This window comes from Diadema antillarum, unplaced genomic scaffold, assembly GCF_040938485.1.
Source record: "Diadema antillarum isolate AM-2024a unplaced genomic scaffold, OU_Dant_1.0 scf00000029, whole genome shotgun sequence".
In the NCBI taxonomy this organism is placed as follows: Eukaryota; Metazoa; Echinodermata; class Echinoidea; order Diadematoida; family Diadematidae; genus Diadema; species Diadema antillarum.
Genome location: NW_027270918.1, coordinates 6,959,492 through 6,973,691, shown reverse-complemented (window position 1 = coordinate 6,973,691; position 14,200 = coordinate 6,959,492). Strand labels below are relative to the sequence as shown.

Here is a 14,200-nt window from a genome sequence, read left to right as displayed (position 1 = left end):
TCTTGAATGCAATATCAACGTCCTTGTTGTGGAATGCTCTTTTCAAACGGAAGATATTGTGTTTATGAAGGGGAGGACTACCCTATTGCTAGTCTCCTTCCTTTCCTTTGTGGGTGACTTAGTTCTTGTTTTGTCCTTGGCTTTATGTCTCATCCAAGCTGGGTATCCACATGCTGTAAGGGTCTTGTCAATATGGTGGAATGCACTCTGTAGTGCATCATTGTCAGAGGTTACATTTCGAGCTCTCAAATACAAAAATCTAGCAACTCCCTCCTTTGTGTTGAGTGGATGATCCGAATCGAAGTTCAAATAGGAGTCAGTGTGGGTTGGTTTCCTGTACACAGTGATAGAAACTGAAAGGTCGTGGTTGACAGAGACCTTTGTGTCTAGGAAATTCAGTGAACTTTGAACTTCTTGTTCTACAGTGAATTCAATGTGTTGGTCTATACTATTGATGTACTTAGGGTGAATTCGTCGATATGGTCTTGGTCAATGATAACAAAAGTGTCATCCACGTATCTCCACCAGATTCTAGGGGGGGGGGGGGGTGGGGAGCATTCGAAAAGATCTCTTCTTCCAGATGTTCTAGATACAAGTTACAAACGACCGGTGAGATAGGTGATCCCATAGGTGTTCCATGAGTTTGTTGGTATAACTTGCCATTGTAAGTGAAGTAGGTGTTTTCAAGACAAATACTCAACAACTGACCAATTTCATTAGGGCTTAAACCTGTTCTATCATCAAGTGTTTGGTCTTCTTGTAGATGCTCTATCACGATTTCCACAGCCCGTTTTACCGGAACACTTGTGAAAAGGGAACTGACATCATAGCTCACCAGTTTCTTATTGGCTGTAACTTTGCAAGATTTCACCTTCTCAATAAAATCTGTTGTGTTCACAATATGTCTATCCGTGCGGCCAACAATTGGTTGAATTATCTCAGTAAACCACCTACTTCACTTACAATGGCAAGTTATACCAACAAACTCATGGAACACCTATGGGATCACCCAGGCATTGTATATAAGATCACTTGTGCTGATTGCCATGATTGTTACATTGGGGAAACTAGCAGATCCTTGAACGAGAGACTTAAGGAACACAAAAGGGCACTGAGATTAAACAATCCATCACACTCGGCGATAGCTGAGCACGCTTACAATACAGGACACAACATTGAATGGGATGAGGCGCGTATCATTGACTTTGAAAGCAACTGGTTAAAAAGAAAAATAAAGGAAGCACTTTGGATCAGAAGGATCAATCCAGCTCTCAACAGAGACTCGGGCTATACCCTTTCACCCATCTATGGCCCAGTGATCAACAAAGACAGGCAACAGCAGCAAGACAACACTTCACTGCATAATGCTTGAGAAAGTCCTCAGGAGTAGGACGAAAGCTTGCAGCTCAATCATTTAGGCCTATACATGTACACTTCTTTTTTTTCTTTTTTTTTCAATTCAGATGAATCTATTGGGATTTTTCTGCATTGAATATGTATTACAAATGAAATACAGTCATTTCTCTTTGTTTTCAAGACAATAAAACATACAGTGTGTACATCCGAACATTATTATAAAATATGCGTTTACAGATTAAAAAGAATAAGGGAACATGACAATTGGGAACCACTCGAGACTAAGTGAATTAAATGATCTGACTGAATTGTGGCGCATGTATGGGGAGTGTAAATGCAGAAGACTGGCATCAAATAAGCATATCGCTTGAAGATACAATAGACTTGAAAGAGAAGAAAAAAAAAGTAAATAGGCAAAATATACATCAGGTATACTTATCGAAAAGAAAAGAAAAGAAAAACAGTCATTCAGTTCATACTAAACTCATTATTCATGTGAATTCATTAAACACAGCTCTTCTAATTGTCGTCATTAGTGTATCATAACTCTAAATATGTGTTATGTGATGCATAAAATCGTATCAATCAAATGTTGCAAATGAAGCAAATGTTGTACCAGTCTACAAGAAAGGTAATCGATCTACTCCTGTAAACTACCGCCCCATTTCGCTGACATGTATTTGCTGTAAACTAATGGAGCACGTTTTAGCCAGCAAAATTATGAAGCACGGGGACGAAAATAACATCATTTTTCCCCTGCAATATGGCTTCCGGTAGAACATGTCATGTGAACAACAATTACTTGGTTTCACAAGCGATTTACATAGGAACTTGGATGCAGGACGTCAAACGGATGTTATAGTCATGGATTTTTCAAAAGCTTTTGACAAGGTTGGGCATGAGCGGCTTTTACGTAAACTGGACTACTACGGTATCAGGGGGAAAAATCTGAAATGGATTCAAAGTTTTCTCAATGGAAGAAGTCAGAGGGTCGTTTTGGATGGTATTAAATCTTCTTCAGTAGCGGTAGGATCTGGAGTGCCTCAGGGGTCGGTTCTTGGGCCTTGCCTCTTTCTACTTTACATCAATGACTTGCCTGATGGTCTCGCGTCAAAGGTTCGCCTTTTTGCCGATGATGCAATTTCTTACATGACCATCGACAATCAACATCATACGCAAAATCTTCAAGAGGACCTAAACAAAATTGGTGACTGGGCGAAAAAATGGATGATGGATTTGAACACAGATAAGTGTAAGGTTTTGACAATATCCAGGAAAAGAAGTAAGGTGCAACACGTGTATCATCTAAATAACGCCCCTCTTGAATCTGTTGAATTCGTGAAGTACTTGGGTGTAACCATCACTTCTGATTTAAAGTGGACCCAACACATCAACAATACTGTCAATAAAGCCAATAACGTGCTTGCATTTCTAAAACGCAATCTTCGCATAAAATCTTCTGATGTTAAAGCCACAGCTTACAAAACGTTGGTTCGACCAATTGTTGAGTATGCTTCCACAGTTTGGGACCCATCTACCAAGAACCTAATCCACCAAGTGGAAATGGTCCAGAGAAGAGCTGCGCGATTCACTTTAAATCGCTACCATAACACCTCGAGTGTCACCAAAATGCTACAAGAACTTAATTGGACCACTCTAGAACAGCGCAGAGAAAATGACAGGCTAATTATGATGTACAAAATACACAATAATCTCACTCCTCTTTCAGCACAGGACTATATCATCAAACAGGCTACTCAGTTAACGAGAGCCTCGCAACAACACTCCTATCAGGTACCATATTCGAGAACTGAATCGCATCGCCATTCATTCTTCCCAAGAACTGTAAGGAACTGGAATTCCCTGTCGTCAGAAATTGTTTCAGCGCCATCTGTGGGATCATTTCGAAACCGTCTAGCGGTTGATCACAGTGGCTAGTATTTTCGTCAAATTTTCTATGTGCTTGTAAATATCTGTAAATAAATTGTATTATAATGTAAATAGCTCCAGTCTGCAAGAATCTTCAATCTATTGAAGGAGGCAGACTTAATCAGAAGAAGAAGAAGAAGAAGAATCATAATTATCACTTCAAAAAGAAAAATCAATAAAAAATTCAGCTTTGTGCAACCAAATTACCAATGTCATTACTCATCACTTGTTGTCAGTGCTAAGTGTAAGCTTGATTCCTTATGATTCCATTATTAAATCTCCTCTGTCCAATTAGAATGCTTGTAATTGCTTGTTTCTTTATCTAATTCTATCATTAAAAAGTCATTTGGTCATAGAATTTGCTTAGAATATCATTAATATTGTCCGTTTACGTCTAAGTCCAACCTAAAGTCATATCGACGGTGTATGTATTCTATCTCATCTTAATAAGGTGTATACCGTACACGTACTCTGTAAGCAATTTGGTCCTTTGAAGTTGTTTGGACATACACATCTGCCAGTATCGTCATCACAAAGTCCACCATTGTAGCATTTGTCGCAGATTCTGACGCAGTTAGGGGGGCCCCATTTACCTTCTGGACAATCTACACAGAAGAGAGAGAGAGAGAAAAAAAAATAATAATCATGCATGTCGCATCAACGTATAGCTTTGTCCTATACCGGTACTGAATTACCTAAGAATATCCTTGCTACAGTATACGATGTCATAAGTTCGAGAAATGTGACCAAATGCTATAAATTCATTATTATTTTTCGACTACTCATCATTAAAACTTTCTCAAATTAAACGGACGGATTTCCCTATCATGGTGTATCTTTGTTCGCTGGTGTTTTTCTGTTGTTGTTGTAGTCGATGTCGGAAAAGCAGTCAGATGAATTCGGTCCGTCCATTGTGTTACACCACAATGTGAAACTCGGCTTCCCTTGTGGCTAACGAGATGAACATATATTTCATTGTACTGGAATTTGATGCATGTAGGGATCGTCAATGTTAACTGAGATGAAACTGATCTTGGAATCGAAGATGATTATTGTTGTAACGTACCTCAACATGGTTAAATTATACTCAAGTGGCCTTCAACGCAAAGAAGCACATGCAATCATACCATATGTTTGAAATCTTATTGGTTTCGGTCTCTAATGGCGGAACAAAATGCAAGCAATACATGGACGACAAACAAGTACCTATATACATTTTTGATAGGAGGTATTGATGATTTGTGATTTAGTCCAAAGTTAAGATTATATCTTATTATTTAAGTACTTATCACGGCAATCGCACAGAACAAGGCTCAAACATGTAAAACTTCAGACTTTTTCGATTTCCCACTTTACACAGATTACATTTATAAGTCAGTGTTCATTCAAACGCGCTTGTCAGTATATCTAAAGAAATTGATATACAATGTACATAGTAGAAAGGGAGCTTTTCTGTTCTTCAGATATGCATGAAACTGGAGTCGCAGGTACTGTGTAATAATCGATGTACGTTAATCTGCATTTTGAACATATTCCATATATACGTTCTTAACCAAACAGTAACAGGGTATTAAAGTTCAGATACCGAAGCAGACAGATCAAGAATCATTGAAAATCATTAAACACTTCATATCTATTATTTTCTAGTGTGATATTTCCTTTTATACACAAAAACTTATCCTTGCTTCAATGACTTACTTCGAACTATTAATCTGTACAAGGCTCCTCTTCCCTTGACTTTCGCATACCACTGTAGTAAATCTCATAGATGCTTCATCCTCAGCCACGATTGGATCAGAAAACATGAACGTGTTGGTTGTCTGTCCTGTCACGGGGTCTCCTCCATCCTTTCTCCCACACAGGTTTACAAGAGTACTAGTAGTGTAGCTCTCATTTCAATCATCACTCCTGTGTCACCTACATTCACTGTACGGGTAAATTTCCCATCCACAGGCTCAAAGTAGGCTATAGAATGCACAGATATTGTTAAGAAGGCATCACCATTATGTCATGATAATATCTATGACATTATACATTTGTAGTTCTAGGGTGATATCATAATTCTATTACATAACACTTCGTACAAGCTTTCAGAGGGTTAGCATATTCCTGCGTGCTTTGGCAGAGAGATCACACCAAGGAAATTCAATGTCTTTTGTTATGATAATGAGTTTGGCAAACCAGTCCCTATAAATAGCGAGTATTCCCACTATTCGACATCTTTTCTTCGTATGTTCGGCAGAGAGTTATAAGCTTCGCTTACTAATCTTTTTCGACGTGGGACAAACCTGAGTGATACAGAAGACAAACGGTTCACAGCCGCCGGTAACGGGGCTGTATATCAGGTAGAGCTGCGGTCTAATCTTTCGGCGCAGAAGAGTGAGATTCAACGTTTATCGGCCCAATTATCTCGCTTTATGGATGGACAGATGTCTGTCTCTAGTTACGTTCAGACGGCAGGCCCTAACCTCGAGGTTAGGAAACCTCGAGGTGTAAGCTCTTGCCCCCTAACTACGACGTGTGTCCACACGACGAATCTTAACCTCGAGGTTACAAAACCTCGAGGTTAAGCTTCTGCCCCCCGTAACTACGAGTGGGTCCCACTCGATGTTAAAACCACAAAACCGGAAGTTTCAGCCCACACTGCTAACAAGGCGTCTATTTATTCTTTAGTCGAACCCTGTCGGACTCGCTTACAGGTACTCTTTTTCTCTGTCATGGTATGCAGAGATAGCACTGCACTTATGACTTTATGCCTTTATGAAGATATTCGCCGAAAACATTTTATTTATTTTTTTTTTTTAGCGTCGGAGAAGAATATAGAATACAGTAGCGAGTTCGACGTGTTCAGTTTCAGAGATCAAGCGCGTGGGAAGAAAAGATGATGTTGTTGTGTCGTGCGTCATACGTTTTTCACGTGTAGTGTTTGTTATATTTGTGGTGTACGTTTGGGAGGTTGACCCGGAAGCAGAGGGAAATTGTGGGGGCCGGAGTTTACGGCGAGGTCACTCTTAACTTCGAGTTCGTTGTGTTTTGTGTCCACACGGTGCTTAACTACGAGTGGGGACCCCCCGCGGCTCGTGGTTAGAGCGCTAACCATAAGATTTCTCGTGGCTCGAAACTTCGAGCAAACCTCGAGGTTTCCCGTCTGAACGTAACTAAAACCTCTGAGCCAGCCCACCATGCGCTGCATGCGGGAGCACTTCAGACTGGCTCCTTCGCGGTGTGACCGCGAAGTTGATTTACTGAGCACTTTGTGGAGTCAATCAGCCAGAATTCTGCAACCACTCACGTGCTCAGCTCCGACCCGAAGGCGGAGTTCGAGAGCTTAGTGCAGGCAGCACAGCCCGTGGTAGGCAGTGCAAACGCCGCTCCGGCGACCAGCTCATAGAGCTGGAAGCAGACAATTTGTATGAAGGCCCTGAGGAATTCGGCCTCGCAGTTTCTGATGGATTGACTGCTCAGCTGACAAGGCGGTCACATTGCCCCCGTGAAAGGATAGCGTGGAAAAAAGAATCCATACACTACAGTACATGACGTCCTCGACGCCCACTTTCGGTGTGTGCACCGAGAGTCGAGGAGCAAAGGTGCACCTCGATCCCCGGGAAAACCGTCCAGCTGACAGTAGTGCAAAAGACGGTGATTCAGTGAATGTTCCCTTTAGTAAATGCTAAAATTACCCGGGAGCTGCAGACAGCAGCTAGGGAGCAACGGTCAGTCCATTCAGCGCCCGTCGCTTGACTGGCGGTCGACGGAGTTACTCTGTGCGGTAACATCCTCGTATGGACCCGAGAGGAGCTCAAACTTGCTTTCAATCACAAGTACAGGGGCATAATAATTTATGCAGTAGATCGATCTCCATAGGGAAAACGCCATTTGAGAAAGACTTGCAAACAACATGAAAAAATGCTTGCGAGTCGCCCCTCGTGGGCCAAAAAGTCACCTTCTCCGACCGACCGCGTCCTCGGTCATTCGGTAGCACGCGGATGGAACATACCGTCATATTTTCCAGCAACGCACCATCTAATGTAGAAAAACTAGTAAGTCCCCGTTTACATGCGGGACGACTCAGATTTTTCAAAAGAGACGTGGTCTCTCATTATTTCTGATCCCTTGATTTCAGACACTATTTGTTGTAAACAAGATCTTATTTGACGGTTATCCCAACAAAAATTATTCCTCCTCAATTACTACTGTCGGAGGAAGAAAATGAGGCAATTAATTTGGAATTTCTTCCGTTGTTAACCAGAAAGGGGCGACATCAGAAATTTCCCCAGGGGAAGTTTCATTTCTGTCCACTATATTCACAGTTCCAAAGAAAACCGAGGATCTCAGATCCTTCATTGATTTGAAAAATCTGAACTCGTTCGTTCAGTATGAGCATTTTAAGATGGAATTTTTTCGAAATGTTAAAGAAATCCTAATCAATGCAATCCGACTACTTAACGTCACTGGATCTCAAGGATGCATATTTTTCCATTCCTATTCATGAAGATTATCAAAGTATTTGTTCTTCGTGGAATGGTCGTTTTTATTGTTTTACTTGCTTACCCTCTGGGTTAAGTTCAGCGCCAAGGGTATTTACTAAAGGAATGAAACCCGTTATTGCTTCTCTTAGAAGCAGAGGCATGAGAATAATGATTTATTTTGACGATATTTTAATTGTTTGCCCGCTCTAAAGAGGAGAGTATTGCTAACACGAACTGTGTTTTGGATTTGCTGGCATCATTGTGATTGTCATCAATTTTGGGAAGTCACAACATCTCTGACCTATTCAGGCTTTAATTTGGTGGCGAGCCATCTAGACAAAAAAAAAAATTGACAAGATAAGGAATCTTGGGCATCCTATTTTGTCGTCTCCCTCGACAAAAAATTCGAGATTTAGCAAAGTTTGTTGTTTCTTTCTTCTCCATTTCACCCCGTACCGGCGGGTTGTTGGCATTATCGTGTTCTAGAGTCGTGCAGAACCAAAGCAGTGCAAGAGTCAGGTGGTAATTTTGATGCATGTCTTTAATTCAATAAACAATAATGCCATTGAAGAAATTCGTTGGTGGCTTTCCTTGCCATGCAAGGAATTTGGGTCCTGCATCGACATTCCTGTCATCCATTGACAATATTCGTACAGATGCCAGCACCTCAAGATGGGGTGCACTCTGTGGGAATGATAATTCCTTTGCTCAAGGTGTCTGGTCTCGAGAGGAAGCTAATCTGCATATCAATGCACTAGAATTACTGGCTATTTATCGAGGCCTTGCCTCCCTTTGCGACACCTCCCATAAGCAACACATTCATATTAAGTCAGATAACAGTGCTGCTGTCAGTTACGTCAGGAAAATGGGTGTTAGCATTCCATTACTTAATAAGTTGTCATATGACATTTGGGCGTGGTCGCTGGGTCGCTACTCTTGGCTCTCTGTTTCCCACTTGGCTGGTGTTGCTCATAATAGAAGCAGAAAATTAATCTATCTCAGAGAGATAGGAAGAATCAAATTAGTGTTCGTCCTGATATATATTTTCGTTGCTCTTATCTATACCTTCCTTCAGACCCGAAATTGATCTTTTTGCATCCCGTGCCAATAGGAAATTGGTTACGTACTTGTCTTGGGAACAAGACCCCTAAGGCTATCGATGCCTTTTCAATATCATGGGAATTTTTACATGCCTACTATGTTTCTCCTCCACTTTGTTTTTGCCTACTTTCCAGGGTCCTTCCCAAGTCCGCAGGGACAATATTAACTGCCAGAGAGCAGTCTCGATCATTCGTTTTGTCGAGGACACAATAGTGGCTCCCGCTCACCCGCGATCCTGTCAGCCCCAACCCTCCTACCAGGGGACTGCCTGGTTCCCCTTCCCATTCCAATGCCCGAGCTGAGGTTACTCGCCTGACCCAGGGAGATATCTCTTCCCACCTCCCTGCCTGACCTATCTCAGTGAACGTTGGCGAGCATTAAGGAATTTCAGAGCACACTTCCGAGCTCATCGCAAATTCATGGCACAACAACACCAAAAAACATTATAACTCAGCTTGAAAGCAGTGGATTAGTTGATGCCGCAAACAATCGCTTGATCCATTTAGTTATCTATCACCAATATCGTAATGTTTGTCTGACCAGCATGTGTTAGGGAAAAATACAGTAAAGTAGATTCGTATCGATCAGCCTTGTCATCTCTGCTGCCCTCTTCTGACGGGTTTTCCGTGGGAAAGCACCCGTTTGCAGTACCTGTGTTGAAAGGTAGAACCTCCTAAACCACGGTACAACACCACATTTCTTAAGTTTCTCAAGCATGTTCATTAGGTAATAATGCAAGACTGTTACTTCTAAGCGAGAATTTGAATGCCCTGGCGACTCTTGTTTCAACACAGAGATTGCAGACTCACATTGCAGACATTACATAATGTCAATTCCTTATGACAGAACTAGTCTTTCAAGTGGTTGAGTTATTGAAAACAACTACAGAAGAAGGGTATTGCCAACCAATCTATCAAATTGTCTTCTTTCCTCACAAACGAGAAGTTGTGTGTTTTATCAGTGCTCATGGAGTACTTAAGTCGAAAAGAACCCTTGCGTCAGGTTCACGGTGTGACTAAACTTTTTATTTCTACTAGAAAACCTCACAAAGAAGTAATCACTTCTACCCTGTCTAGGTGGTAAAAGGGCACATTGAATAAGCAGGCATAGATACATCGGTTTTTCTGCTCACATTTACCGCAGTGCCTCAAGTACTGCAGCTTTTAATCAAGGCGTTACCATTGAGGAGTTGCCATGCCAAAACCTTTCGAGATTTTTATTTTAAGCCTGTTCAAGAAGTAAAATTCGCTTCAACCATTCTCAGCTCATCTTCACAAGTTATAAGGAAGATGGGGGACACGATACGTGTGTAACTCACAGAAGTTGTCAAAACTATACTGTTCTTTCCTCCTTGTGATCATGTGTTCATGTGTTCATACGGAACATACACCTTGTCATGGTACTACTCAGATTGCTCATGAATAAAATTTGACCTATCATGAACGTCCATGTGCAGCAGTTGTTTCATTGCCTGAAACATATCTCAATTGACAGTTTCTGCGTATTACTTTGAAGATGCTAGCCCTCTGAAAGCTTGTACGAAGTGTTATGTAATAGAATTCCTAAATTATGCGAATAATATTATGAAGTATAATTAGAATTCTATTAATAACAATGAAGTACAAGATGAAGAGGGTCCCACCCAACGCGTTGCGGGTTCATAACATATTGTTTGATAACCCTCCCTCTCTCTTCTCGTCACAGAAACTGTCAACTCATTTGCCATACTACCTGCCGTCGCAACTTCGGTGACCAGGCTCATTAACTGTCTGGCTTCATGCCTGTAAGATATTAAGCTATGACTGATCCGGATGAATGATTGCTGATACGTATTCTCTTCAATGTTAGTGGAGACTGACGTTGAGTGATCGTGTGAATGTTTGGATACTGCCTCGTATACTTTAAAAAGATGTCGAATAGTGGGAATACCCGCTATTTATAGGGACTGGGGTGCCAAACTCATTATCATAACAAAAGACTTTGAATTTCCTTGGTGTGATCTCTCTGCCAAAGCACGCAGGAATATGCTAACCCTCTTCATCTTGTACTTCATTGTTATTGATAGAATTCTAATTATACTTCATAATATTTTTCGCATAATTTAGGAATTCTACCTAATACCATTGGTCTGCCATTTGATAGGATCACTATTGGCATTCATTAACGTCATCTGAAGGTATGTAAAACTGGTTACAGCTCGTTATTCCGAAGGTTCGTTATTCCGAAGGCTCTTTATTCCTAAGATTCGTTATTCCGAAGGTTCATTGTTAAGAATTTCATTTTCGGATTAACCGATCTTCGGAATAACGAACCTTCGGAATAACGCTACAAATTTTCGGATTAACGAACCCTTTTTCATTTTCGGATTAAAGAACCTCTAGGTATAGGGAATTTGCGTGTTTCGGATTAACGACCCTTCGGAACAACGAACCTTCGGAATAGCGAACCTTCGGAATAACGAACAGCACCCGTAAAACTGACATTATATTATTAAAAAAAGGAAAGAATATATGAAATGACATTTAAGTATGATTTCGAAATGAAACTTTGACCAAAAAAAAAAGAAAGAAAGAAAAGAAATGAATATATCATCCAAAACAGTGAAAAGAGTGTATTTGACAATAAGAAATAATGTGGGAAGATTTACATGGAAGTACATTTCTTTATGTTCATTGAATTCAAGCGTTCAAATTGAACAGGCGTGCCTTTAACTGAAAATGAAATTATTATCTGGGTCATAATTGAAAGTCTATCAAGTTGGCGCGAAACTGAATAACAACTTAATGTCGTTAAACTGAGCGAATTTCACTCTATTTGAATGGAAAAGAATCTAAAAGGAATTATATGAAAAGAAATTGAACGCTCTTGAATCATGGGGAAAGAGTTCTGATGAAAATCGTTCAAATCGAATCAAACGCAAATCTGATAAAATGAGTCGGAAAAAAAACTTATATTTAACATGACAAGTTTCATATAAAATCTCCACTTGTCTGGAACATTTCAAAACCTTGATAAGTTGCGTCTTCATTAAATTGAAGGATGCTTCAGGGCAGGCCCAAAGCAATGGCAATGATTGATTCATTTTGAAAGCAATCACCTCTCTGAGAGCCCAACTAGAGAGCTGCAAAAGAATTTCATAGCTTGACTGATATATTAAACAAAACAGCCACAGGGAGCATGTACGATACGGATTATTCTGTGCTTATTTCGTATACAAAATACAAACCGTCTTGCGTGAGCCGATTTCTCGATTTCATATTACACGGGTACCTGTCCTCCGAAGACATCATCATTGAATTATCTCACTTAATTATTATCAGAAGGGGAACTATGAGGAAACTCTAAATGACTTCTACCAAAACTATAATTGTATGCGAGCATTGGTAAATCATTGTATTGTTGCATTTTTGAACCAGTCGGATAGATAAAGCAAGTAGCATCATTGGTACACAGAATCTTTGATGACATTACAGGGTTTACTAGGCCAGTGAGAACTGAAGTTGTAATTACACAAGATGACAGTGATCACAGCACTGAAACAAATGTGAACTAATTCAGGCTTAGATATCTATAGTTCAACAATATTAAAGACTGAAATGGCAGAGTAAACACCTTTAAATGCACATTGAAAAGATGTTGCACATCCCCATGATAATTTTAAAGCACTTAATATGTGGCTTTAATAAAAGCCATCTTTTACATAAGAACAGGAAGTGCTTGCTAAAGAACAAAGGAAAACAAAAGTATTCATTTCACATCAATGAGAGAGCACACGAAATCATCATTAGATGTATAATGTCATAGGCAACTTTCGACCTACATAATTATACAAAGAACAAAGGTAATGTAAGAGCTGGCATAGGGGAAGGCACGGGTGTTTCATACGACACATGGGGATAAAAAGTCTAGCCTTTTGTAAAACGCCCGTTTTTATACTTTCAATATTTCCTTCTCCTCTTGAGAAGAAAATGAGATGAATAGAATAGAATAGAATTGAATTGAATTGAATTGAATTGAACTGAACTGAATTGAATTGAATCATACTGCTTTTGGCATCAACTTAAAGATCAGTCGCAACACGTGTGCATGTGTTTTTATGCGCATTTTTACGTCACAATATTCTTCATTGATATTGCCTTATTATGGTGTTTTAGTATGGGGTAACACTCATCAGAATCTACTGGATAGAGTGTTCCTTCTACAAAAGAAAGCTCTCCGTGTCATCTTGGTTCCTTCCATACCCTCCCACTCAAATTTGTTATTTTCCTCCAATAAGCTATTAAAAATTAAAGATCTGTTTTTATATAATTTGGGGCAATTTATGTACATGTACAGCAACGACTCACTCCCGTCCATTTTTGCTTCTATATGTTTCAAAGAAATCAATCATTCCATGAGTATCCCACTCGACGCTCCAATGAATTTCATTTACCTCTTTTACGAACAATGTTTGCTAAGAACACACTTATTTACACTGGCCCAACTTACTGGAATTCCCTGAATAATGATATAAAAAATGCCCCCTCTATATATTCATTTAAAAGAAGATTAAAGTTTTCTTTACTGCAATTTTATGATCCCACAGAATTGAATAAGCCTGTTGGCTTATTTCAATTCCTTTTCGAAGAACTTGGCTTACAAGTGATATACTGTCACGTATTTTCTCGTCTCTCTTGTCCTGAGACACCTACAGAGTAGGTTTGATTTCATTTATATTATTTCTGCATCTATTTCTCTATACTTTTCTATATAATCGTATCCTTTTCACGCATCCCATCATTTTTTTTCAATGAATTCTGTCGAGGATCACTGGATCTGTTTTGTCTTTCTGTCCGTTGTATTGTCTTCCTGTTATGTTAGTCTTGTCTCGTTCTATCTTGTCTATGAGTCCCCTTTATTAGTTTCGTCGTCCCAGTTTCGTTTTATGTTTACTCGCCTGAGTATGTATGTCTGTTTGATACTCTGTCTTCCTAGTGGGCTTCCGGACTTTTTTCTTTTTTACTTTATTCCCAGTCTTTCTTCCCCTTTTTGCATCAGTTCAATTTCTATTGACATTCTGTACTTGAGGGGCCCACATTCTACAAGCATTGTCTTTTTAGTGGGTCCCTCCATTTTTCGATGTCTTACGTATTATATCGTCTTTATCACTTCAGTCAATTTTCATTACAACGTATTTCTTATCCCAAGGTTCCTCGATTATATTTTTCTCAATTTACTTTGTTTTGACTATGCAACCTTATTCACTGTTACCAAAGAAAGTGAAATGTTTATGTTCTTTTCGAAAAATGAAATAAAGCATGAATTGAATTGAATTGAATTGAACAGTGAAGTTTCAATATGAAGAA

The 14,200-nt window shown here is 39.7% G+C and overlaps 1 pseudogene; it reads right to left on the bottom strand.

Moving 5' to 3' along the window:
* The window catches only part of LOC139737413 (uncharacterized), a 64,193-nt pseudogene extending 57,132 nt beyond the window's left edge, over window positions 1–7,061 (bottom strand).
* Between the last annotated feature and the right edge of the window lie 7,139 nt (window positions 7,062–14,200).